The sequence below is a fragment of the Sus scrofa genome, chromosome 11 (assembly GCF_000003025.6).
Source record: "Sus scrofa isolate TJ Tabasco breed Duroc chromosome 11, Sscrofa11.1, whole genome shotgun sequence".
NCBI classification, from domain to species: domain Eukaryota; kingdom Metazoa; phylum Chordata; class Mammalia; order Artiodactyla; family Suidae; genus Sus; species Sus scrofa.
This window is the reverse complement of record NC_010453.5, coordinates 50,373,755-50,383,537: the sequence shown is the minus strand read 5'-3', so window position 1 is coordinate 50,383,537 and position 9,783 is coordinate 50,373,755. Positions and strand designations below refer to the sequence as shown.

The following is a 9,783-nucleotide window of genomic DNA, read 5'->3' as shown; positions in this document are numbered from 1 at the left end:
CTGTGGAGAACAACCCATTAAGCACAAATTGGACGGACTGTACATCCCAATCCCTGCTTAATTGGACAGAGGTTATCTGAATTTATACAACTTCCATATTTACCTCTCTAAAAGAGAAATTCCCTTGTACCACTTTCCAATTTAGAACATGTTATTGCTGCCTTCTGCAGAAATATCCAGATTTTATTCTGTAAAGTACTCCATGTTGGAACAGATGATGCCAAGAATGTTAGGCACGACTAAGTTTTTTAGTTAATATTAGGGGGAGGCAGTGGGATGGACCGGGAGTCTGGGGTTAACAGATGCGAATTATTGCATTTGGAGTGGATAAGCAATGAGAGCCTGCTGCATGGCACAGGGAACTGTATCTAGTCACTTATAATGGAACATGATGGAGGATAATGTGAGAAAAAGAATATGCATATATATGCGTGACTCGGCCACTTTACTGCACAGTAGAAAGTGACAGAACACTGTAAACCAACTATAATGGAAAAAACAAAAATCATAAAATATACCCCCCAAAACACATTTTAAATGATGAGAAAAGGATAAATTATACGTTGTGAGACGCGGCATTTTTAACAGCAGACCTGATTGATGTCTTTAACACCCTAATTGTGCTCTTAAAGCTCCAAAAGGGGTTTAGGATTGTCAGGTTTCTTCCAATTATTCAACCACAGATCTTTATTCCCAACAGGGTGTGAGAGATGCTGATCTGTAGGAATTAAATGCATAATTCCTTGCTGGCCTCCAAGGTCTGTGACTTTTGTTTCCAAATTAATTCCACTACTTCCTTATGGAGTCTCTATTGGAGCCAGATTGGCCAAGCCATGGTCCCTCAACCTCAGCTCACAGAGTGCCAATTTCAAGTCTTTGTAGGTGTTCATCCCTAGCCTAAAAGGCTTCTCTTTTCCTACGAAATCCTAATCACCTTTTATGACCGATTCTCTTTCCTACTTCCTCTAGTGACTACGATATTTATGACATTTTTAATTTCCATCAAATCTTGGTTTTTATTGCTTTCCAACTTGAGTGTGAGTGTATGTTTTCCTAAAATGTGGACCATATGCTTTATATTTTCTTTAGAACTCTGCCTGAATTTGATGCTATGTTTTGTGAATATAGCCATTATTTAGTTTCTTCATGAATGACTAGATAAGCATTGGAACATAGACACTCTTCACAGCTAGAAAGAATCACACCCATTCTCTAGAGAAGACAGGCGAATCTGAGGGTCCCAGACGTGCTTCTTAGTTTGAATTATTTACTTTTGCTGTCTACACAAAAGGTATCTTATTATTCCTCACCCCTTAGTTTGTTTCCTATTTATTAGACAATAAAAATACAGCAAGAAAAGAAGAATTTCAACAATACTGAGGGAGAGATAAGTCCAAAACCACTAATGTCAACAAGAAAGAAAAGAAAAAAATATCTTTTCATATACAATCTAACCCACACTGGGTTTCAATTGGTTTTAATTCCTCTTTACTCCCATGAAATGGTCTCCCAAAGTAGGAAATCTGTGACTACAATGGAAGGAACATAGATTTGGGAAGCATTTATTAATTCTCTCTCTATAATGAAAAGTAGCAATTGAAACAATAGAATGAAATCCTTTTCTGCTAAAAGATTACTTGGCAGTGAAGTAAATAAACAACATATAAAAATAAATAACAACACAGACTGGTGTAAAGGAAACACTGAACCAAGGTTAGGCACTGGATGCTGTCGAAACATCTCTTTCTTCCTATCTAGCTCACTGATCTGAGGCACGCGTGAAGGTCACTAAGAACCAGGTTGCTTTGACTTCTCAAATTGGTTCCAGTGCTAAAACTCTATAACTTAATGAATAAAATGGTTGCTTCTGTTTTTTAGAGGGCATACTCATGTACCCTTTCAAAAATGATTATCCTATTATTAAAACACAAGAGGAAAATTGACCTTTCCAGTATGGTCGTGGCACACAATAAACAGTGAATAAAATGGGTCCATGGTATGGCAGGTCATCTTACCACCTCCACGCCGTCCTTACATGTAGTAAACCATGGTAGGCACGTGTGCATCTGGTCAATGGGCTGCAGAAAAGGAGAGCAACATTTTATTTCAAATACCCTCATGAATGCGAGGAGTTGGTGTATCCCTGGCCACGTTCCTATCTCCATTTAGAAATGAATGCCCATTAGCGCTGTTTTGAGTTTCACCATTCTTACACATTTCACATCGACACAAACGAAGTGTGACTTTTTTTATTTTAAAATAAACCTTTCATATGTGTTTTTTTTTTTTTTTTAAATCAGCCTGTAGTATGATCTCAGAGATCAAGGCAAAACCCCACACTCCCCCCTAGTGATCAAAGTTTGATGACCTCCAAATAACAGAAAACACAATAAGTGGACTTTAGATCACAAGAACAAAAAAATGCCCAGAAGCTACACAAGTCACTGCTGGTCTTCTTTACTTAGGATCCTTTTTATGATAGAAGAATAAAGCACAGGCTGTCAAGAGGCAGCAACTTCCAATTCCTTGGTCTGAAGCCTCAGTCTGAGTAACCAAACAAATAGGTTATACATATACTCTGGAGAAAAGACCGAAAACCCCAGAGGGTGGGGCAAGCCTCAAGAAATCAGATTTGAAGAAGAAAATAAAACAAGGTCAGAGGCAGAAATTTAAACTTGAAATTTGTCGTCATGGAGCTCGCCCAATTCAGCCATCCTGAAGAACTTTAGAGTCCCTGGAAAAGCTTTTCTTTAATAATAATAATTAGTTTCCATGATAGAGATAGAATATTTTTATAGATAATGTGATTTGTGAATTATGAGGAATGTCCTTTGTTCTTAAACTTGAAAAAGTTATTATTCCATTTCCAGAAAAACATGATGACTTCAGATTAAGCTAGTTTTTATTGAAGTCCCTCAGACACTCACAAACCTATCAAAATAGTCTGCGAAATTTAAAAACATTGTTAAAATTTGCTAATTTAGATGACTGACTTCTTATTTACACATTTAGACTCCCGTGTATTTCTGCCTGGAATGAGTAATACAAACAGGGCAATTCTTAGGCGACTGAAGAAAAGACTCTTTTAAAAAGCACTTTAAAATTGCTATTAGTTGGAGTTCGTGTCTTGGGTCAGTGGAAATAAATCCGACTAGTATCTATGAGGACACAGGTTCAATCCCCGTCCTTGCTCAGTGGGTTAAGCATCCAGCATTGCCAGGAACTGCAATGTGGGTCACAGGCGCGGCTTGTATCTGGCATTGCTGTGCCTGTGATGCAGGCCAGTGGCTACAGCTCCAATTTGACCCCTAGCCTGGGAACCTCCATGTGCCGCAGGTGCGACCCTAAAAAGACAAAAAAAAAAAAAAAAATTGCTATTAGCAAACAACTGAACTGCATCATTTATTCCTCTTTTATCATGAAACTGTCCTTTTGACAAAACCTTCTCCCTACACTCCTTGGACACGGTTTTCGTTAGGTTTCTCACCCCCACTACCATAGCACCAACAACAGCACCTGTTTTTAAGACTGAAAGACTTCAGAATGTTTAAGTCCTGACAGTTATAAAATCTGGAAAGGATTTTTCACAATCCAAATATGGTTTCCCCTTTGGCCCATCTTGCACAATTTTGATATCATTGCCTCCCTCAAGTGCAGCCCCTGTAAAATCACTCCCCAATTCATAAGTGTTCAATGTTTATACGGAATAAATTACAAGAGCTGATTATGGAAGTAGACATAGTTCTCTCTCTACTCTCCAAACACGCCCTAAAAGCCGATCGAACCTCCTCAACACCTCCCGATTCCTCTGTACCCTTTCCATATGTTTAGTTTGACTCTTTTTTTGTTTGTTTGTTTTTTTGGTCTTTTGTCTTTTTAGGATTGCACCTGAGGTATGTGGAGGTTCCCACGCTAGGGGGTCCAATCGGAGCTACAGGGGCTGGCCTACCCACAGCCACAACAATGCAGGATCTGAGCCACATCTGTGACTACACCACAGCTCACGGCAATGCTGGATCCTTAACCTACTGAGTGAAGCCAGGGATTGAACCTGTGTCCTCATGGATACTAGTTGGGTTTGTAAACCACTGAGCCATGACAGGAACTCCTGCTTTCCTTGACTCTTTAGCTGAAATCCTAAACTTCTGAATTCTTACTCATCCTTTAAGGACTGTATGTCATCTTTTTCCAGAAAGCCTTTCGAGCTCTTCCCCTCCTCCAGCCCCCTCACCCGCACCCCCCATCATCCTCCTGCTTGGTCCTCTCAGGGTGTTATGTGTGTCCCCAAGAGCTCTCCCACCGCCGGTTTGTGGATACGCTACCTGGCAGATGAGAAACGTCTTGAGGGCAAAGCTCCTGGCCTCACTCACTTAGCATCCCTCAGATAGCTGGTTCCTACTCCAGCCACAGTGCCTTCCAAAATGAGTATCAGGAGTTCCCATTGTGGCTCAGTGGGTAAAGAATCTGAACAGTATCCATGAAAATAGAGGTTTTGATCCCTGGCTTCAGTCACTGGGCTAAGGAACCTGCGCTGCTGCAAGCTGCAGCATAGGCTATAGATGCAGCTCCAATTCAACCCCTAGCCTGGGAACCTCCTTGTGCTGCAGGTGCAGCCCTAAAACATACATTAAAAAAATGTGTATCAGTTGGATAGAAAATATTTCATATTTTTACTTTTGAAATATTACCTGAACTTCTAGAATTGTACATTAAGCATTTTAAAATATTTGCATTAGGGAGTTCCCATCATGGCTCAGTGGTTAATGAACCTCACTAGCATCCATGAGGACGCAGGTTTGATCCCTGGCCCCAGTGAGTAGGTTAAGGATCTGGTATTGCCGTGAGCTGTGGTGTAGGTCACAGACATGGTCCAGATCCCGTGTTGCTATGGCTGTGACCTAGGTGGGTAGCTGTAGCTCTGATTCAACCCCTAGCCTGGGAACCTCCATATGCTGCAGGTGTAGCCCTAAAAAGACAAAAAGGCAAAAATAAAATAAAGTAAAATATTGGCATTAACTTGCAACACCAAAATAAAAAACAACCAACCCCCCCCCCCCAAACAACCCGCCCATCCAAAACTCCATTTTAGGTACTAATGATCAAACAGAGAAAAAAAACAAAAAAGACTATGTTTTTTCAACCCCCTTAAAAAAAATCATTCCAGTTAAATGGTAAAATGAATCCTTTCAGAAACAATGAAACTATAAATGAGTGATGTTTTATGCTTCTTTTTTCAAGAATAAAAAAGAAAGTGAAAAGGAGCTCAATAAGTAAACTGATCCTGCTTTGAAAGCAGTTTAAGAATTTTCAGGATAAGACTCTCCATAAATCTGACATTAGTATTGTTATTTTATCCCCTTATGAACTTTCTTGTGTTCACATTGAAATATTCAAGATGCTAATGGCATGCCACTAAAATGAAACGGTATCCAGGGACCAACTTCTCATTCTCTGCGCCTCTAACAGAAAACTCCTCTCTTCTCACTGAAATATGGGCACCTTGAGTGTGGAGGTGTAATACCAGCCAACACTTATGACTTCTCAACAGGATGATAATGTGAGGTAACCTGCCACCAGAAGTGAGAGCTAGATGCATTTTCAGCCACAGCTCTAAAATGTTACTTACAAAAATCCCTTGAGAATAATGAGAATTATATGCATAACCCCCTCCAAATACAAATTAATAATTAGTGCTGAGTAGTGAAAACAGTACCCATCAATAAGCACATTCAGAAACCAAATTGCTTATAAAGGTGAAGGGATAATTCTTCTTTTCGAATAAATCCCTTACTGGCAATTGGACAAATGGGAATTGCTTTCTGTATATATATCATGTTCATGGCTGATAATTTTCTTTCTGACACATGGACTCATGTGCATATGGAAGTTTGTAAAATAAAAATTTATGCATACTCATTTTGAATTAACATTTTATTGAAGGTAAATTTTTTCTTTGCTTGGTATTTATATAGGATACTAGTTATTTTTTAATGTAAAGAAACATACCATTTTAATATCTATAGCAAGTTCAATGTAGATTTCTAAGTATTCTTTCTTCCAGTTGAAATTGGTATTGACTCCCATATTTTTATTGCTGTGAAATATTTAAATTAAAACAATTAAATTACACTTACAATATGAATTCACTTATGACTGAACTTTACTTTTCAACCATAAAATTCAGAGTCCCTTAACCTCTACCACCTGAGGCAGAAAAAAAAAGTATGTTCTCTACAAAACTGGTGGGCTCATCCAATAAGGATGATATAAATTTACAGTTTTTCCAAAAGCCTAATGCTTGAATATGCTACTCTTGTTCTTGTTATTATTATTGTTACCTTACCATTGTCATCTACTCCACAATAAATATATCTTACATTTGTACAATCCTTTGCGATTTAAAAAAAACCTCATGGTCGTTTTCCATATTTTCTTTACAATGTCACAGGAAAATAGACAGTGTAAGAATTATTAGTTTGGGAGTTCCCGTGGTCATGGCGCAGTGGTTAACGAATCTGACTAGGAACCATGAGGTTGCAGGTTCGATCCCTGGCCTCGCTCAGTGGGTTAAGGATCCGGCGTTGCCGTGAGTTGTGGTGTAGGTTGCAGATGCGGCTCGGATCTGGTGTTGCTGTGGCTGTGGTATAGGCCAGCAGCTACAGCTCTGATTAGACCCCTAGCCTGGGAACCTCCATATGCCTCGGGAGCGGCCCTAGAAAAGGCCAAAAGACCAGAAAAAAAAAAAAAAAAGAATTACTAGTTTGATTTCACAGGAATGCAAGTCAAAGCTAAAAGAGGTGTGAGAGACTTGCCCTAGTTTGCTATGAGTGTCAGGCTGGGATTGGAAACCAGCCCTTCTGATACCTCTTTCTGTGATTACTCACCTATTCCTCCATCTCCCCACTTATTGCTATAGAGAAACTGATCACCTCTTTTCCTACTGGGGAAGTCTCAACAGCACCTATCATTCTTTTAAGAGTAGATTTCTCAGGGTCTTCCTTCCCAGAGTGAACATTTATGTCAGCATCATATTATCATCAATAAAATGTGGTTTAGACCCCTGGATCATACTAGGTATCAGGGCTGTCTTCATGGACTTAAGACCATGTGCGGTTGCACATGGGTTGCACACTGTCCTGCTCTTGGTTTAATGCTTTACTGTTACAGTTTTGATTCTTAGTGATGTTTGAACGTTTACTGCATTTTCCTTGCACCTCAAAATAACGTAGCTGGTCTTGCCAAGAAGCATCATCCCTTTCCCTAAAACCAAAAGTAAAATTAAATAGAATACCATCAAATGACATAAAACTGTGTCATATTACTCCTGCAGTGATTTTATTAAATTCTCTGGGTAAGCCTACTTGTTTGAAAGTGATCAGTTGTGGCCTTCCTCTGACAAAGTTTACTGAAGAGCAGCTGACACCAAAGTTAGACAATGGAGGGGTGATGTTTCAGTGAGAGATATGCGACTGCGTCAAATCCCACTAAGGATTAAGAGAAACCTCACTGTCGGCCACATGACTCTAAAATGTATGGGCTATCTCTATGTTCATCTTCTATCACCAGATTGATAGGCAGGATAGAAGAATAGTTATACATTTATGTAGGTTTGACATTTGTCCCCAGGAATACAAGAAAACCAGAGCTGAGAAAAAGAGGGTTTTATTCCCTCATTTCAAAAGAGATGCCTTAAATTTCCTTGAATATTTATGAACAACTTAAGACCATAAAGAAAACTGGTTGTCACTATACCATTATAAACCTGTGGTTTGATGTCTTCGGACACTACTTTTTATTCTCCACTTTTTAGAAGAGAATTGTTTACTATCTGCTAATTTTTAAAGCTGTCAATTTTCATTTGTTGTGTCCTTCTGAGTATCATTTTTTGATCTGTGTATATTTTTGTTTGTTCCTTGATAACTACCATATATGGACAACTCAAAAGTCGATACAAGACCAATTCCTGTAACATGATGGACCATTTCTGTATCATTTATATTTATCCAAATCACAGGTTTTTTTGTTTTTGTTTTTTTGGTTGTTTTTTTTTTTTTTTTTTTTTTTTGTCTTTTTGCCATTTCTTGGGCTGCTCCTGTGGCATATGGAGGTTCCCAGGCTAGGGGTCTAATCGGAGCTGTAGCCGCCGGCCTACGCCAGAGCCACAGCAATGCCAAATCCGAGCCACGTCTGCAACCTACACCACAGCTCACGGCAACGCTGGATCGTTAACCCACTGAGCAAGGGCAGGATCAAACCCGAAACCTCATGGTTCCTAGTTGGATTCGTTAACCACTGCGCCACGGGAACTCCAAATCACAGTTTTAATTCATGATTATCTTCATATTTATGTAAAATTTTAAATGATGTTTTATTTTGTCCAGTGGCCTTATTTAATGACTTTCAGGTCACTGAATTATATACTCCTTTGAAAATATTCTTCTTTCTGTCTGGATCACCCCTCTCTGTCCTGTACCATGAAATGTCATCTCATCCACTGACTTTCATGTGCTCCTCAGACCCAGGCTCAGTTTAGCTGTCATCATCCCTAAAAGCCCATCCTTAACATCAAGGACCAAAAATAGGTATTTAAGTGCCCTGTGCTTTCTCTTATCACTGCACTTACCACACTGAATTTAGTTGTTATCTTTCTTCCTACACACACCCATTTGCCTTTCCATCTTTAAAAGCCAACTATCTTGCCTTGCCTAATAGTAAGTATATTTCAGAGCCCAGCTAGCTGTTGAATGGATGATGAGCATTTGGGTAAATGAATCTTTAAAACGTTTCCCAGAAAGGAAACTATTCCATTACTCACCAGATGATACTAATTAGGAATAAAAAAGCAACTCTATTCCTCATTCAACTGGTTTTGATCCAATTATCTGTTCATTCATTATTAATTTATCCAAAACATATTGATTAGGCACCTATCGGGTGCTAGGTAAGCTGCTAAACACTGAATTCATGAGGCATGATCTTTATTCTGGGACACTTCAAGTAAACTGCATGGGCCTTTCTAAAGGCAAATCATGATCCAACCACCCCTTGAAGAGATCAAGATAAATGATTGCAAAGATGTTTTAACCTTTAGTTAAGTTTACAGTTTAATATCATGTGTCTCCTCCTGCTGTGACATTTTATTTCTCAAACCACTTATGAGAATCTACCATAGTTTTGACACCATGAATTTAACTATCCGTACAAATATATTCACATTTCCTACTCATAAAATGTTACGGTGTGAAGTGGCTGCTTTTTTGGAGGAAATGGTAATGCAAATTAAGAGGTTCTTACCTAAGACAAATAAATAATATGAGAACTTTTCCTAATCTAATGTGCCAGTAAGATTTTAGTGACTCATATAGAATATTAAATGAAACAGAATTTTGTTAATGGTATTCACGGACTAGCAGGAAATTCAGTTGAGGTAAAGTCATTTCTCAGACATTGAGAAGGCAAACAAGCAAACAAGGTCAAGTCAGAGCCTTGGTCCGTGGCTGCACCTTCCGGAGATACTCGGCCTCAGCCTGGTACAACTGGCTACTTTGCCCTTGGAAAGGCCTTCTCCAACATTTGGGTTGTTCCTTCTACTCCCTCAGAGACTGCTTTCTTTTTTGCCTTTTAAGGCTGCACCTGTGGCATATGGAAGTTCCCAGGCTGGGGGGTCAAATGGGAGTTGCAGCTGAAGCCTACACCACAGCCACAGCAACCCACATCCTCACAGAGACAACATCGTGTCCTCAGTCTACTGAGCCACAATGGGAACTTCAGTTTTCCTTTTTT

At 39.2% G+C, this 9,783-nt stretch overlaps 1 long non-coding RNA gene across 1 annotated transcript in view; it reads right to left on the bottom strand.

The window, feature by feature from the left end:
- The window catches only part of LOC110255833, a 168,394-nt gene continuing 158,939 nt past the window's right edge, over nt 329–9,783 (bottom strand). The window contains exon 4 of the long non-coding RNA XR_002336703.1: nt 329–2,078. This is a non-coding gene — a long non-coding RNA (uncharacterized LOC110255833). The remainder of the gene's footprint in view (nt 2,079–9,783) is intronic.